General features: G+C 33.2%; 1 protein-coding gene across 3 annotated transcripts in view; it reads left to right on the top strand.

The window, feature by feature from the left end:
• The window catches only part of LOC148166457 (uncharacterized), a 120,527-nt gene that overhangs the window by 47,446 nt on the left and 54,158 nt on the right, over positions 1–18,923 (top strand). The window lies entirely within an intron of this gene.

Genomic DNA, 18,923 nt, shown 5'->3' with positions numbered 1-18,923 from the left:
TATTTTTTTATAATTCTTTAAAAAATAATTTTATGAAAAAAATTGTAAGAACAAATATTTGCGCTAAAATTTAATAACGGATTTTGTACATCTATAAATTTTCTATTTTTCTTTAGTTTTTCTTTAACTCGAAATTTTTTTACCTCAAAGCAATTGTGGTTTCGAGTTATGAAAGTTCGACTGTATGTAGAAACTTTGACCTCAAAAACTGATAATTTTAATCAAAAAATTGAAAATTAACAATTTGACAAATTAGTTATCGAGGTCCCCGAAACCGCGAGATCCACGAAAATCCTTGGGCCGCCAAATTTTGTCCCGGATAATTGAAATAATTTTTATTAATGAACGCTCCTGTCACTAATCGATCACCTCCCGCACTTGTTGTCACCACATTCGCGCTATTATTTCCGCCATTGTCCCGTCCTTCGTGGCCTATTACTTCCACCGAAATTATCCGTTATTAGTATGATAGATTAGTTGTACGTCGCTATTCACCTCGTAACAATCAAATGCGTACCCAGAATGGGTGATCCGTCTTCCGAATGACATCCAGCACGGCTTTAAAAGTTTCAGCCCCTCATTGACGTCGACTGCCTCCCCCAGAACAAAATTTCCTCGTTAATAGAAACATATAAGCAATTTATTATCGAGCTCGGTGACAATTCGTGGGCGCCGCATTCGAAAAAAGCACGTCATTCGGTTTTATTTTGGAATTTGCGGACGGTTATGTAATTGTGATTGCAAGGAGTGCATGTTTTCTAATTGCGAATTCCGCGCGCGTATGTGGAGCACTGCTTGCTGACCCTACGGAGACGACTTTGAATCTTTACGAGGTACGCGTTAATTAAAGGAAAAATTTTATGGCATGGCGCCGTGGGACGTTCTCATTATGAAATTCGAAAAAAGCGATGAGTTATCGGTATTAAACAAAAGGACGGTTTTCAACTTTAATTTAGTTATTTCGAGGAGTTGGAAAGACAAATTAACATCGGAACGACTTTTGAAATTTATTGGGAGGTTTGAGGACTAATGATTTTTTTAATTAACCAGAAATGTTTCGAATACTTCCAATTTCACGTTACTAATTGATTTTAAGTACATGTGGTTTGTATTATTACAAACACAAAATCGTAATATTTCGTGTTTAGTTTATTATTGAGTACAGCGTTTTTTCTCGTTGAATTAATTAACGACTTACTTCTTGTTCTTCATATTAGCATACCACTGTGCAGGTTGTTTTAATTGCTAAATTAATGATTAAATTAATTGAAAAAGAGGAAAATAGCATTTACTGGTTGATTTAACGCTGATTAATTTTTTCCAGCAGCTTTACTTCCCTAGATGAAGACTTTCGATTACGTGGAAAGAAGATCCACAATAAAAAACACGTTTTAAAAAGTACTTTCCGGTTGCTGTATACTTAAACGATATAACTAAAAGATAAAAACCGGTTTTGCAAGTGACATGACAGTTAATTAAAGGCGTAACTATTGATTATTATTTTCTGTTGTTTACATAGTTTCACTTTTTCCTCAAAGTAAAAAATTAAAATTGTTAATATCCAGTTATTGGTTAATTAGACGTTGATTTAAATAATGATGCAGTCATTGCAACCGGTTATTAAAAAATCGCGTCCAGAAAATTCGCCCCGCATATTGTCAGATTTCCTCCTCGCTGTTGTGCAGCTTTCCGGTATGGTCTCTTTTAATTAAATAGTGCTCGGAATGTGTTGCTTGCGGAATAAAATAAAAACACGGCGCTGTTAATGAGATAAAATCCCCATTAATTTCTGCATTTAGTCTTACGGACGACACAATGAATATATAGCATCCTCGAGCGTGATTGTGGCTTCTGTACTTGCAGCATCCCTAATTGGATGAAGAAATAATTATTCTCGGTCTCATTTGGAGAGTGAATAATCATCCCGACGGCGGTCGAATTCGGCAGGAAATAAGAAAACAAACATTTCGAGAGGAAATTAAGTGGCGGGAATGCTCAACTCCGTATGCACGAATAATAAACAACTGTCAAGTGGCTTGAAATTTGTTCGCGGTGTGAGTTATGACAAGGTGTCTGTCCGTCACTCACGCTCTAGGAGAGGCTTCATTTCCGGAAATATTTTCACCAGATGCCCTATCGACCTCGATGACAAATTTCACTATTTTATTGTTGTGATGTTGGTAGCGATACGGTTTCAAAACTGTCAAGTAGACAGAGCCACCACCATTTCTCATTCCAAAGCTATATGGGCAGTTTCAGTGATTGAACGCATGGAATGAGCCAAAATTGGAATTTTATATTTTTCTATTTTTGTTAGTTCTGTGGATATTTGAGCAATTTTTTGTTCGGTGTTTGGACAAATAAAATCTACAAGAAAATAGACACGTTTCATCAATTTGAAGCTTCAAATAAAGAATTAGAATTTTTATTTTGGACTTACAGGTTTTCGCATCCACCAATTTTGGTCATTTAAAAAAAATGTATTTTTGTTAATTCTGTAAATATTGAGACAATTTTCCGTTTCTGGGTTTGACAGATGAAATCTGCGAGAAAATACACACTTTCCGTGAATTTGAAGCTTTAAAGCTAAAATTAGGATTTTTTATTTTGATCTGACTGATTTTTGCAGCCACATAATTTTGATCATTTTAAAAAATTCTTATTTTTTTTAATTCTGTGAATATTTGGACAGTTTAAACAATTGAAATCTACGAGAAAATGTGCCTGCTCTATAAATTTAAAGCTTTTAGTGCCATAATTTAAAATTTTATTTGTAAGTATGACTTTTCTTTGCATTCCCGAATTTTGATAATTAAAACAAATCGTATTTTTGATAATTCTGTGGATATTTGGACAATTTCTTGTTTCGTGTTCAGACAAAATAAAATGTACCAGAAAATCGCCACATTTCATTAATTTGAAGTTTCAAATAAAGAATTAGAATTTTTATTTTGAACTGACAGGTTTTCGGATCCACCAATTTTGGTCATTTTAAAAAAATCTTATTTTTCTTAATTCTGTAAATATTTGGACAGTTTCTCGTTTCAAAGTTTAAACAAATGAAATCTACGAGAAAATGTGCCTACTCTATAAATTTGAAGCTTTTAGTGCCATTATTTAAAATTTTATTTGTAAGTATGACTTTTCTTTGCATTCCCGAATTTTGATAATTAAAACAAATCGTATTTTTGTTAATTCTGTGGATATTTGGACAATTTCTTGTTTCGTGTTCAGACAAATAAAATCTACCAGAAAATTGACACGTTTCATCAATTTGAAGTTTTAAAGCCAAAATTAGAATTTTTATTTTGAACTGACAGGTTTTCGCATCCACCAATTTAGGTCATTTAAAAAAAAAGTATTTTTGTTAATTCTGTGAATATTTAGAAAATTTCTCGTTTCTGTGTTTAGACAGATAAAATCTACAAGAAAATACACACTTTCCAGAAAATTCAAGCTTTAAAGCCAAAATAAGGAATTTCATTTTGAACTGACTGATTTTTGCACCACCCAATTTTGATCATTTTTAAAAATTCTTATTTTTTTTAATTCTGTGAATATTTGGACAGTTTAAACAATTGAAATCTACGAGAAAATGTGCCTGCTCTATAAATTTAAAGCTTTTAGTGCCATAATTTAAAATTTTATTTGTAAGTATGACTTTTCTTTGCATTCCCGAATTTTGATAATTAAAACAAATCGTATTTTTGTTAATTCCATGAATATTTGGAATATTTCTCGTTCCAATGTTTAAACAAATTAAATCTACGAAAAAATATGCCTGTTTTATCAATTTGAAGCTTTAGAGCCAAAATCTAAATTTTCTTGTTGTAACTAACAGATTCGTTTGCATTCCCAATTTTGGTAATATTAAAAAAAATGTATTTTTCTTAAATTCTGTAGATATTTGAACAATTTTTTGTTTCAGTGTTTAGACAGACAAAATACATGAGAAAATAGGCACACTTTATGAATTTAAAGCTTGAGAGCCAAAGTTAGAATTTTCATTTTGATCTGACAGATTTCTAAAACCTCCAAATTCGGTAGTTTTAAAAAATTTGTATTTTTGTTAGTTCTGTAGATATTTGAACAATGTCTCGTTTCAGCGTTTAAACAAATGACATCTAATAGAAAATAAACATGCTCTATGAATTTAAAGCTTTAGAACCACAATTTGAATTTTTATGTTTCAACTAAAACAGACTTTTTTGCTCATCAATTGGGTTCTATTAAAAAATTTGTATTTTTGTTAATTTCGGGAATTTTTGGACAATTTCCTGTTTCTGTGTGTTGGAACAGATGAAATCTACGAGAAAATAGACACTTTCCATGAATTTGAAGCTTTAGAGCCAAAATTAGGAATTTTATTTTGAACTGACTGATTTTTACACCCACTCAATTTTAATCATTTTAAAAAATTCCAATTTTTGTTAATTCTGTAAATATTTGGACAATCTCACGTTTCAGTGTTTAAACAGGTGAAGTCTACGAGAAAATAGACACGTTTCATCGATTTGAAGCTTTAAAGCCAAAATTAAAATTTCTGTATTAATTGACACTCTAAGTTCGGTAGTTTTAAAAAAATTGTATTTATTTCGTGGATTTTTGAACAATTTCCCGTTTCGGCGTTTGAACAGATAAACTGTACAAGAAAATGGTCAAATTTTATGAATTGAACGCTCCAGAGTCAAATTTAGAATTTTTATTTTGAACTGACTGATTTTTGAATCCAGAAGTTAGATTTTTTTTAATTTTTGTTTTTTTGTCAATTCTGTGGGTATTTGAACAATTTTTCAAAACTGTCAATCAGGCAGTTCTGCCAACGGTTGTCTCACTTCAAAGCCGCTTTAGATTTCGATTTTTGTGGAATGTAAAGAAAACTTTGATTGGTGTAAAATAAACAAAGAAAAAAATAATAATAAAGCCAGTGTCCGTCGAAAATTAATTCTTTTGGCACACCTGTAAGACAAGCCGGCATGCGCCGATAAATCCGAACTTAATTATTTGTAAACTGATGTTCCATGTTCCCTTTGAAGTCGACTAACTGTTTTATAGATCCTGTCATGCCCCCCTAAATCTTCTCATAACGCGATTTTGCCCAATTATTCAAACGAAATTTATGCTCTTTCATAAACCCATCTAATTCCTTTCGGATCGATATTAACAGATTTCAATTCGACAGCGAGAGCGGCAATATTTCATTTATGATGGCAAGTAACACGCGTCTCGCTCACTTTTTACACCACCAGGATCAATTCCGTTTGGGTCGTTAGCGCGAGCATGGACCGGGTCCTTGCAGTTTTTCGGGCCCCGAGATAACATGGAAGTGATTATCGGCAGATGGGAGCTCCTGCTATCTCCGTTCGGAGCGAAGTGTCAGCGAACGATCGGTGATTAATGACTTGAGGCATTAGGCATTGACAGGGCCGCATTGTCAACGCGACAAGGGGCTCGGGGACCCCCGCAATTCCCGAAGTCAACTCAATTATGCACGACTTGGGTGACAGCAGGGGCGCAAAAAGGCGAAGCCTTTCAAGGCGCGCGGGACTTCAAAAAGGACCCGGTGACACCAGATAAAGATTTTTTTTCGAGCAACACATGCGAAAGTCTGGGCGATGTCACCCCCACAATATTCGTTTGCAATGATTGTGAGCTAGTCACTTGGTGGTTCGACAATGGCCGCACGCAAATTATTTTTCTAAAGGGCTGGCACCACTTAAAACCCAGCAGGCCGACGGCGAGGGCCTCTTCAATCCGAGTTGGCCTCTCCAACGGAAATAATGCTTCACAATCCTCATTTGAAGTGTCTTCCTAATCAGGAAACACAATATCATCCCTCAAACTTTTAAGCTCTAATTAGAAAACGTTGAATTTCGCCACGGTAAGATAGAGGAAGTTTGCTCGTAATTAACTGGATTGAGTGCACTATTATGCAATTGCATTAAGCTTATGCCCATTAAAGAGCGTATGATTATTGACAGGTGACATAAATAGAAGACAATGGGTGCTGGTAGTGACGTCAGAGACCAGATTCGTAATTGTCGGAGTCTTTACCTCGCATATTAATGGTGAAGTTAAGAAGAACCGGTCGGGGTGTTTGAACTTGATGGCAATTTTGGACTTTTAAGAAAGAGATATAAATCGTGCCCCTTCTAGTACTAATTACTTAATTTAAATTAATGTCGTTTTTTTATTAATTCGCCTAACACACGTCCATTCCTCATATTTCCGAATAATAAAAAGCTGGAAAAGTGAAGGAAATACTTAGTAGTCTCATCTTTATTCGTTAATTGTTCGCAGGCATAAATTTCCATTAATAACTCATAAATATTGAAATTCGTGAATATTTTAAACACCTGCTACCGCTAACAAGTCGTGTTCGATTTTTGTAAATAATAACAGCGAGTGGAACCTGCAGGTTGTAAGTTTTTTGTACGGAACGAGTTGGGCGTAAATAAAGCGGTTGAAGCTCGGAGTAATGACAGGAAGACTTGTAAAAGTCCAATTAACAGAGAACCTCATAAACCAGATAATGTGAAGCGGAGTCCGCCATACATCTCGCCGAGAACTAATTTTCTTTTATTCGTGCGAGCACATCATAACGCCTGGCAAAGATGCTTTTCTCGAGTTTCCTGGTAATCCCCGGAATCAACCACCGCGAGATTAAAGCGGAATAAAAGCTGGACACAACGTCGCCGATATTAGTTTCGACAGTAGCGTCCGTTGACCCGTTCAACCTCTCCATTATCGTCGGAATTTGGAAAACGAGCAAATTCAATTAAAGTGGGAAAAATCGAACCGTTCTTCGGCATTTACATATGTTAGCGGACAAATTGTTCCGATTTTATAACGTTTACCGTTACGGATTAGGCAATCGATTGCGACGCCTCTGCGTTGAATATAATAGCGCGCTACTTCAATATACAGTTTGGGGAATTGACACCCGATGCATGGAATTAAATTTAATAGAAAGTGGGGGACACCGAGCGAGAAAGAGATTCTTGCATTCTTTCATTCTCACACACATCAAGAAACATGAATTTTCGGTGAGTCCAAGACCGATTAATGGACAAATAGATGAGCGCAACAAAGAAAACCATAATTGCCATTGGAGCGAGGAAGATAAAAATAATTTACCCCCATCAGCGCGAATGCATGCGTCGTGGCATTGTTTTATCATTTTTGGCAAGACGAGGTGTTAACATGATTGCTCCTTTAGTAATTCTTCGCTATTAGAGGGATTTGGTCCTTCGAATGCAAAATGCAACAATTTTATTTTTTTATGAGTAATGATAGGCATTGTATTTCTCAATGAATTTGAGTTACAATTTTCGAGAACTTTGTCGCTAGGATGCATTGAGGGGAGTAATGCCACCCACTGACACTACTCCTCTCCCACTTCTTATTAAAATTGTTCCCATTCATCGGGTATCAATTCCCCAAACTGTAGAGCCAGAAGGTGTCGAAGCGAACACAAAGACGCGGATTACTGATATTACGTTCCTGCGTAATTGTGGTCCTTCAATGGCTGTTCGAGAGGGATAAGCGAGTACACACGGTGTAATCCTGCTGCGACTACCAAGGCTTTGTCGCCTCCTGCGCTACACAAACTCCATTACGCGACACCTACTGATCCGACAAGCACACATTACGACTATCGAATATTGGGGATCATTTTAGGGGCGAGGATTATTTTATAATAACATAGCTACACCGAACCGACAAAATTAATATCGCGCCGATGAGTTATCAATGTATTCCGACTTTAATATATTTTTTTTAAATATACAATGTAAGATGACAAAATCTGCGGTTAACGGGTCCTTCGCGAGTTCTAGAACAGAATGTTTATAGGTACTTGAGTATATTATTTTTGAAATTTGGTTGAGTTGATACACGATTCCAAAATAATAACTGCCTCAAATTTCGTTGCTGTAACATTAAAATTACCAAAATTACGAATTTAAGTTGAGGAATTCGAAAAATTTTCTTGCTCTTCAAAATGAAAATTTCTAAAATTTAAGTCCTACTCTTTTTCTTTTTGAAATTTGCTAGAGTTAATACACGACTCAAAAATAGTAACTTCTCCAAATTTAAAAAATTACGAATTTTAGTTGCAGATTCCAAAAATTTGTCTTGCTCTTTAAAATGAAAATTTCTAAAATTTGAGTCTTTTGCTTAATCTTTTTAAAATTTGGTAGAGTTAATACACAACTCACTCAAAAATAGTAGTAACTTCCCCAAATTTCGTAGCTGTAGCATAAAAATTACCAAAATTACGAATTTTTGTTGTGGATATCGAAAATGTTTGCTTCTTCTTTAAAATAAAAATTTCTCAAATTTGAGTCTTTTGCTTTATCTTTTTAAAATTTGGTACAGTTAATACACGACTTAAAAATAGTAACTTCCCCAAATTTGGTATCTGTAGCATAAAAATTAACAAAATTACGAATTTTAGTTTAGGATATCGAAAATTTTTGCTTTCTCTTTAAAATAAAAATTTATAAAATTTGAGTTTTTTGCTTGTTTTTGAAATTTGGTAGGGTTAATACACGATTTAAAAATAGTAACTTCTTCAAATTTTGTAGCTTAGCACCAAAGTTTTCAAAATTACGAATTTTAGTTGAAAATTTCGAAAATGTTTCTTCCCCTTTAAAATAAAAATTTCTAAAATTTGAGTCTTTTGCTTTATGTTTTTCAAATTTGGTAGAGTTGATACACGACTCAAAGATAGTAACTTCCCCAAATTTCGTAGCTGTAGCAATAAAATTACTAAAATTACAAATTTTAGTTGCAGATTCCAAAAATTTTTCTTGCTCTTTAAAATAAAAATTTTTTAGTCTTTTGCTTTATGTTTTTCAAATTTGGTAGAGTTGATACACGACTCAAAGATAGTAACTTCCCCAAATTTCGTAGCTGTAGCACTAAAATTACTAAAATTACAAATTTTAGTTGCAGATTCCAAAAATTTTTCTTGCTCTTTAAAATGAAAATTTCTAAAATTTGAGTCTTTTGCTTTATGTTTTTCAAATTTGGTAGAGTTAATACACGACTCAAATATAGTAACTTCCCCAAATTTCGTAGCTGTAGCATGAAAATTACCAAAATTACGAATTTTTGTTTTAAAAGTATCGAAAAATTTTGCTACCCTTTTAAAATAAAAATTTCTAAAATTTGAGTCTTTTGCTTTATATTTTTGAAATTTAGTAGAGTTAATACACGTCTCAAAGATAGTAACTTCCCCAAATTTCGTAGCTGTAGCACCAAAATTACTAAAATTACAAATTTTAGTTGCAGATTCCAAAAATTTGTCTTGCTTTTTAAAATGAAAATTTCTAAAATTTGAGTCTTTTGCTTTATGTTTTTCAAATTTGGTAGAGTTGATACACGACTCAAAGATAGTAACTTCCCCAAATTCTGTAGCTATAGCATGAAAATTACCAAAATTACGAATTTTAGTTTAGGATATCGAAAAATTTTGCTACCCTTTTAAAATAAAAGTTTCTCAAATTTGAGTCTTTTGCTTTATGTTTTTGAAATTTAGTAGAGTTAATACACGTCTCAAAGATAGTAACTTCCCCAAATTTCGTAGCTGTATCACTAAAATTACTAAAATTACAAATTTTAGTTGCAGATTCCAAAAATTTGTCTTGCTCTTTAAAATGAAAATTTCTAAAATTTGAGTTTTTTGTTTAATCTTTTTAAAATTTGGTAGAGTTAATACACAACTCACTCAAAAATAGTAACTTCCCCAAATTTCGTAGTTGTAGCATAAAAATTAACAATATTACAAATTTTTATTGAGGATATCAAAAATGTTTGCTTCTTCTTTAAAATGAAAATTTCTAAAATTTGAGCCATAAGCTTTTTCTTTTTGAAATTTGGTATAGTTAATACACAACTTATAAATAGTAACTTCCCCAAATTTCGTAGCTGTAGCATAAAAATTAACAAAATTACGAATTTTAGTTGAGGATATCGAAAGTTTTAGCTTTCTCTTCAAAATAAAAATTTCTAAAATTTGAGTTTTTTGCTTTATGTTTTTGAAATTTTGTAGACTTACTACGCGGCTCAAAAATAGTAACTTCTTCCATTTTTGTAGCTGTAGCACTAAAATTACCAAAATTACGAATTTTAGTTGAGGATTTCAAAAATTTTTCTTCCTCTTTAAAATAAAAATTCCAAAGTTTTAGTCTTCAATATTCTACACAGTGAAAATTTAAAGTTTAAGTATATTATTTTGAAAATAAAAAAAATATAATGCACCAAAATCAGGATTAGAGATTGTAATGGTTAATTTTGCAACGTTAAAAAAAATAAGAAATAAAAATCCAAACTTCGTTCCCGCCATAAATGTGAATAAAACATGTCCAAAAATGTCTGTAGGTTCCTACTTTGATATAATAAATAAACAAACCTTTATTCACAATAAAAAATGTAATATTGTTTTTGTGTAACAAACAACATCGCTGCACCAAGCCGATGAATTGAAAACCGTTTTGATGAAGTTATCAGTGCGAAAACGGAGTGTTAACGTTGAAAAAAGGTGTAAGTTCTTGTCGATCGCCGAAGAAGTCCATTAGCCGCTAGGAGGCGCCGGTATAAATTGGACACAGTGTAACTGCCGGAAATTACATGTTACCAACCTCAATTGCTACACTCTTTACTGGCAAGTTGCGTGCCTCTGCCTCGTTAATACACGACCGTTGCATTAATTCCAGAAATATCAGCCTCTTGGCCGCGAATTTCGCAACATCCGAAGAATTTACCCCGTTGACATGTCACTTAAGCCAGGTCGCGGACAAGCGCATAGATTTGTCGAGTGGTTTGTACCCGCCGCATTCCTCACTGATTGATGGACTCTTTGGCAGTCCGTCAAAGTGTCCGATCAGCAATTAACATCCCAGAAGCGGTCTCTTCATTGTTCGGTTATTTCCAGGCACACGTGGGGATTTCCATTGTCAGTGTTGGCAGGCAGCCTGCAGGAAGTGGTGGTCTATTTTGGTACCGCTGATTGTCAACGACGCTAATTAAACGCAATTCTTAATCAGCCTCAGGGGTCACCTGCAGGAATTTCACTGCTCATGTTTTTTCGCCGGTATTTTTAACCGACACGAAAATATGCATCGCATTCAAACAAAACAATGAAAATAGGACACGGGAGACATCAATCCTGTTGCTAAATCCGGGAATAGTTGTGCCAGGCGGCCCATTCATAACTTCCTGTCTCAATGGCACCCACACGCGTTTTTTAAGACGAGATGCAGAAAACTGAGCTGCGCCAAAAATGGCTTGTTGTGCACACGCCGAAAATTTTTGCTTCTCTTTCAAATAAAAATTTTTAAAATTTGAGTCTTTTGCTTTATGCTTTTGAAATTTGGTAGAGTTAATACACGACCCAAAGATAGTAATTTCCTCAAATTTCGTAGTTGTACTATGAAAATTACCAAAATTATGAAATTGAGTTGAAAACATCGAAAATTTTTGCTTCCCCTTTAAAATAAAAATTTCTAAAATTTGACTCATTTGCTTTATGTTTTTGAAATTTGGTGGAGTTAATACACGATCCAAAGATAGTAATTTCCCAAAATGTCATAGCTGTACCATAAAAATTACCAAAATTACGAATTTTAGTTGAAAACATCAAAAATTTTCGCTTCTCCTTTAAAATAAAAATTTCTAAAATTTGAGTCATTTGCTTTATGTTTTTGAAAAATGGTAGAGTCAATACACGACTCAAAAATAGTAACTTCCTCAAATTTTGTAGCTGTTGCACTAAAATTAGCAAAATTCCGAATTTTAGTTGAGGATATCGAAAATTTTTGCCTCCTCTTTAAAAAAAAAAATTTCTAAAATTTGACTCTTTTGCTTTATGTTTTTGAAATTTGGTGGAGTTAATACACGACCCAAAGATAGTAATTTCCTCAAATTTCGTAACTGTACTATGAAAATTACCAAAATTACGAATTTTAGTTGAAATATCGAAAATTTTTGCTTACTCATTAAAAAAAAAAATTTAAATTTGAGTCTTTTGTTTCATGTTTTTGAAATTTGGTGGAGTTAGTACACGACTCAAAAATAGTAACTTCCCCAAATTTGGTAGCTGTAGCATGAAAATTACAAATTTTATTTGAAGATACCGAAAATGTTTACTTCCCCTTTCAAATAAAAATTTCTAAAATTAGACTTTTTTGCTTTATGTTTTTGAAATTTGGTAGAGTTAATACACGACTTAAAAATAGTAACCTACCCAAATTTCGTAGATGTAGCATAAAAATTAACAAAATTTCGAATTTTAATTGAAGATATCGAAAATTTTTGCTTCTCCTTTAAAATATAAATTTCTAAAATTTGACTCTTTTGCTTTATGTTTTTGAAATTTGGTGGAGTTAATACACGACCCAAAAATAGTAATTTCTCTAAATTTCGTAGCTGAACCATGAAAATTACCAAAATTACGAATTTTAGTTGAGGATATCGAAAATTTTTGCTTACTCTTTAAAATAAAAATTTCTAAAATTTGACTTTTTTGCTTATGTTTTTGAAATTTGGTGGAGTTAATACACGATCCAAAGATAGTAATTTCCCCAAATTTCATAGCTGTACCATAAAAATTACCAAAATTACGAATTTTAGTTGAAAACATAAAAAATTTTCGCTACTCCTTTAAAATAAAAATTTCTAAAATTTGAGTCATTTGCTTTATGTTTTTGAAATTTGGTATAGTCAATACACGACTCAAAAATAGTAACTTCCTCAAATTTTGTAGCTGTAGCACTAAAATTACCAAAATTCCGAATTATAGTTGAGGATATCGAAAATTTTTGCTTCCTCTTTAAAATAATTTTTTTTTAAATTTGAGTCTTTTGCTTTATGTATTTGAAATTTAGTGAAGTTAGTACACAACTCAAAAATAGTAACTTCCCCAAATTTGGTAGCTGTAGTATAAAAACTACCAAAATTACGAATTTTATTTGAAAATATCGAAAATTTTTGCTTCCCCTTTAAAATAAAAATTTCTAAAATTTGACTCTTTTGCTTATGTTCTTGAAATTTGGTGGAGTTAATACACGATCCAAAGATAGTAATTTCCCCAAATTTGGTAGCTGTAGCATAAAAATTACCAAAATTACGAATTTTAGTTGAAAACATCAAAAATTTTCGCTCCTCCTTTAAAATAAAAATTTCTAAAATTTGGGTCATTTGCTTTATGTTTTTGAAAAATGGTAGAGTCAATACACGACTCAAAAATAGTAACTTCCTCAAATTTTGTAGCTGTAGCACTAAAATTAGCAAAATTCCGAATTTTAGATGAGGATATCGCAAATTTTTGCCTCCTCTTTAAAAAAAAAATTTCTAAAATTTGACTCTTTTGCTTTATGTTTTTGAAATTTGGTGGAGTTAATACACGACCCAAAGATAGTAATTTCCTCAAATTTCGTAGCTGTACTATGAAAATTACCAAAATTACGAATTTTAGTTGAAATATCGAAAATTTTTGCTTACTCATTAAAAAAAAAAATTTAAATTTGAGTCTTTTGTTTCATGTTTTTGAAATTTGGTGGAGTTAGTACACGACTCAAAAATAGTAACTTCCCCAAATTTGGTAGCTGTAGCATGAAAATTACAAATTTTATTTGAAGATACCGAAAATGTTTACTTCCCCTTTCAAATAAAAATTTCTAAAATTAGACTTTTTTGCTTTATGTTTTTGAAATTTGGTAGAGTTAATACACGACTTAAAAATAGTAACCTACCCAAATTTCGTAGATGTAGCATAAAAATTAACAAAATTTCGAATTTTAATTGAAGATATCGAAAATTTTTGCTTCTCCTTTAAAATATAAATTTCTAAAATTTGACTCTTTTGCTTTATGTTTTTGAAATTTGGTGGAGTTAATACACGACCCAAAAATAGTAATTTCTCTAAATTTCGTAGCTGAACCATGAAAATTACCAAAATTACGAATTTTAGTTGAGGATATCGAAAATTTTTGCTTACTCTTTAAAATAAAAATTTCTAAAATTTGACTTTTTTGCTTATGTTTTTGAAATTTGGTGGAGTTAATACACGATCCAAAGATAGTAATTTCCCCAAATTTCATAGCTGTACCATAAAAATTACCAAAATTACGAATTTTAGTTGAAAACATAAAAAATTTTCGCTACTCCTTTAAAATAAAAATTTCTAAAATTTGAGTCATTTGCTTTATGTTTTTGAAATTTGGTATAGTCAATACACGACTCAAAAATAGTAACTTCCTCAAATTTTGTAGCTGTAGCACTAAAATTACCAAAATTCCGAATTTTAGTTGAGGATATCGAAAATTTTTGCTTCCTCTTTAAAATAATTTTTTTTTAAATTTGAGTCTTTTGCTTTATGTATTTGAAATTTAGTGAAGTTAGTACACGACTCAAAAATAGTAACTTCCCCAAATTTGGTAGCTGTAGTATAAAAACTACCAAAATTACGAATTTTATTTGAAGATATCGAAAATTTTTGCTTCCCCTTTAAAATAAAAATTTCTAAAATTTGACTCTTTTGCTTATGTTCTTGAAATTTGGTGGAGTTAATACACGATCCAAAGATAGTAATTTCCCCAAATTTGGTAGCTGTAGCATAAAAATTACCAAAATTACGAATTTTAGTTGAGACATCGAAAATTACTGCCAAGCGCTTTTTTCGGACGAGATGCAGAAAACTGAGCTGCGCCAAAAATGGCTTCTTGTGCACACGCCAATAAATCAGCTAGTTTGAGCCATTAGTATGAATTATTCAAACAATTACACGATAAGAGACAAATTATACAGAATGGCTTGAATTACACAGTGTTCGTGAGGCGAGCGTGCATTACCAGTTTCCAAGTGGACTACAGAGCGTGCATTCCTCTTCACCGATAGATTTTACACTTTTTTTCATCGTCGACTCGGCCAAGAAAATAAGCAATCATCTTGCAACGTAAACTACCAATTAGTGTTTGCGATAAACAGGAAATTAAGCACCGTGGCCTATGCAGGACGACCGATATCTTCCTCCGAATGTCTTTATACGAGATTTAATATCCGCGATATTTTAAATGGGGCGCCCACGCAGATCAAAGGAAAGATACGGGCAATATTGTAAACAATTACTTGATATGCCTGGCTACCCATGAGTGTAATAATTTGTTGGTCGTCATGCTTTGCTGATAATTATTATTATTGCAAAGGTGTTGTAACGACATAATTAAATTAACGACTTGGCCGCGGTGACAATTCTTAAGAATGTCGCCAGTTTAACATTACACTAGTTCCGTTGTACATACCGCACATCCTGTCTTCACATGTTTAAATTTAGTGCTTCGATAACACGGTCCTTTCAGTTTCGAATTGCTTTTCTAATGAGTGAAAAGCTCGCTCGATCGCGCGGACACGTCTTTAAAAAAACTCATTCTTATCTACTTTAAGAGGGCGCACAATAGGCCCCAGTCTAGCTCTACATAATAGCTTTTATAATTTGAATGGGGAGATTAAAAACAGGGCCTTGTGTGTAACAACTGGCGTCACAAACAAACGCGGCTGTCCCATCATCGTCGCAAGAAAGCAGTTTCAATTACCACGTCTTTTCAAAACGAGACTTACAGGCGCATGTTGCGGAATAGAAAGCCGGAATTAGAGGGAATGGCGATCGAAAATCCCGACCGATAGCAGGAATCCGAAAGCGTCCAGCAGGTGAAAACCTCCAGGTTCCCGTGCCGGATGCTCGCTCCAAGAATATCCAAAGAATTCGGCCGCACTTTCCGATTCTGTGAATGAACTTTGGCAAGGTGTCCCTTCCGGGTGCATCAAGATTATGAATGAACATCGCGCGACCGATTTAGCCTCCTGCTGGAACACCACGGGGCTATTCATACATCCCAGGCGGCCGGTGCATGCCGCCCCCGTCCCCACCCCGCGTGGCGTCGTGTTGTTCTCTTTAGATCTGCGCGAATATGTGCTCGACGCGGCTCAAATAAATTATTCCATACATTTTATATACGAAGCGGACAAATACACTAAACTTCTTGTTCCTTTATTGTCGACATAACTCGGTGGTGCCGTTTCGCAACGATGTCCATAAAATACCATAAAACTCGAATAAAATAAGAATATTGCTGCATAAAATGAACTCAGGTGTCCCCCGAAGAATGCGGCGAGATCGAGCTGACAAAGAGACGACTTGACGAAAATTGAACAGGGGAGAGATGGGAGTGGTTGGAATTAGAAGGTATGGCTTGGAAATTGTTATGCATGTTTGAAGAAACCAGATTTTTCACATGCTTTCATGATAACACATGTCTGTTTCTCGGTATAGATCATTACAGCTCGTTTTCTTACTAAACGCGGATCAAAGAAAACTATTTCCTCTTTAGACTAACAAGAGCGAGGCATGCATTCTACAAGAGACTTTTCAAAACAATCGATTATACGTATAGGTACTTACTTTTTCCTGCACCGAATTCCCATTTACAAATCAGCAGAATTTAAAAGGGTAAATTACTATTTTCTATTTTATCCACATTTGCCCATATTGACTCTAATACAGATTTAGATTTAAAAATGTCAATTTCGAAATTTTTATTAATCTCAAATTCTAAATGTCATTTTTATCCGAAATACTATCCGAACTTTTAATATATTTTAAATTCCTGACGTTATTAAACGTTCAAAATATTCAATTACGACTCATTTTCCAACAAATTTTTAACGTCTAAAATAAAAAGTATTTTGAAAGTGATAGGAGCACCTCTTTAATCTGACCGCTAATCTAAAATTTTATTTTTACCTCTTTAATCCGAAAAAAAGACGTAATTTTCACTAATTCAAAAAGATTTTTATATTTTCAATAATAATTAAAAAAAAACAGCAAAATAGTTCACAATTTTACTTAAATTTACTTTATTTACATTAGTTTTAGTTAAATATTAAAAATATCAAGAAATTTTGACCTACTAATCATGGGTTAGCCACTATTTTTAGATTACTATTTTATTTACAATTTTTTTTTAGTTTTTTATTGATCTCAAAATAACACATTCCCAACTGTTTAAAATTTTTAATTATTTTTTTCAAAATTCTTTTATTTTTTAGTTTGTATTAAAAGTGAAACGAAAATTAAAATAATCGAGAAAACGGTGAAGAACTAAAATTTAAAGTATAGCGAGAAGCGAGCGAAGCGAGCGTTACAAGCAAATATTTTTTAGTTCCAAATTTTTTGATCTTTAAACCGGTTTACACAATAATTTAAGTAATTGAAGTTAATCTGACGATTGATGGCATTTGATTGGCGGAAAAGCAGTCACATGTCATTTTAACGTGGCGTAAAGGTACGATTTAATTTAGCTTGTGTAAACCGGACTTTAGACTAGAAAGTTGGAAGATGATTCTGTTTGAAAGTTGAGCTTTCGGCAATTTTTTCAAAAAAAGTTTAACCAGTAAACCTCGGCTACGCCTCGGTTTGTACCTATACTATTTTATTTACAATAAAAAAAAATCAGTTTTATTCTAATCACAAAATAAGCCATTTTCCACTTCCTAGAATTTATATTTTTTTTCTAATTCCTTCGAAGTTTTAGTTTCGAGAAAGTTAAAATATTATTTTTTTAAATTCTAAAAACAATTGTTGACGTTTGATTGGCGGAAAAGCAGTCATATGTCACTTTAACATGACGTCAGGTAAGATTTAATTTAGCTTTTGTCAACCAAACCTGCTTTAAGTTGAATTTTCAACATAATTGAATTTTTCCAAAATTTTTCAAAATAAAACCTCGGCTACGCGTAAATTTTCGTTGGAAGAAGAATCCTCTACAAGAAAAACGAAGTTTAGATCGATCCAGTGCAAATCTTGCGTAAGAAAAATGTAAATGCAAAGTGCTGTAGATTTTAATGCTTCCTATCTTGCAGCTTCACAAAGCAGCATCATGATCCATTAAGAAAGCGAGCAAAGCTTTTATCTATTCTTGTCAATAGCAGGAATAAACCTAATTTTTAATAATAATGTGAAGAGGTTTCTTCTATCCTGGCCTATTAATATGTATTTTACGACGGTAATAAATACTCGACTTAGTGGTCGATTTTTATAGGAATTTTTAATGAAGAAAGAGGTCTTATCTTCACTCTCAATTTTATTCTTCGTCGTTTAACTCGAATGGCGTTAAGATCAATCCGGTTGATGGCTTAATTAATAAATTTCTAGTAACTTATAGCGGCGTCGATAATAATTAATTATTAATTCCGTTCGATGAACTTGTTTTATTAATGGTGTTAATCAAGTTTGAACGTATCGGGGTGATTACAGCGACAGAAAATTCTATAAACTATAATTAGATTGGAGGTAAAAAATGGAAAGCCAGCGTCGCACATTATGGAAGAGTCCGCCATAAATTCAATTCCGGCGCTTAATTAATTACACGGAATTAACATAAGTAGGTAAATCGTCTAATTTACTTCCTTAAACGCTCATGATGATGTCAATTTGTAGTCGACGTTCGTTAACGCTACTTTAATTGTTGAGGCGCGCCGAAGATCTTCTAAAAATGTCGCCCCGTTTTCCGGAAATGAAGAACGACTTTGGGGATTTGGAATTAAAGACCGGTAATAGCAGCAGCCCGGTATTCTCTTTGGTATCGAATTACAAGTTAATTGACATAAAAAACAATAACGAGCGAGGGCTAATGCCGTCGGCAGCATTGCCAAAGGGTTGCCTGGTTAACCGCATTATCCTAGTGTACCCTACGGTGTAACAAACATGGAATTATTCCGAGTTGCGGCCCCGGCCGCCTCCTGTATATTTTATGAACATCAGGCAACTTATAATGAGGTTCTGTTTGAAGCCGTTTGACTCGGAACAAATGACGCGCCGAAGATAGGACCCGGGAAATGGCTTACTAACTTGTTGGCTCCTC

Source organism: Gnatocerus cornutus, unplaced genomic scaffold (assembly GCF_029298725.1).
Source record: "Gnatocerus cornutus isolate USDA-ARS CGAHR unplaced genomic scaffold, icGnaCorn1.1 ctg00000023.1, whole genome shotgun sequence".
NCBI classification, from domain to species: Eukaryota; Metazoa; Arthropoda; class Insecta; order Coleoptera; family Tenebrionidae; genus Gnatocerus; species Gnatocerus cornutus.
This window is presented reverse-complemented; position numbering and strand designations above follow the sequence as displayed.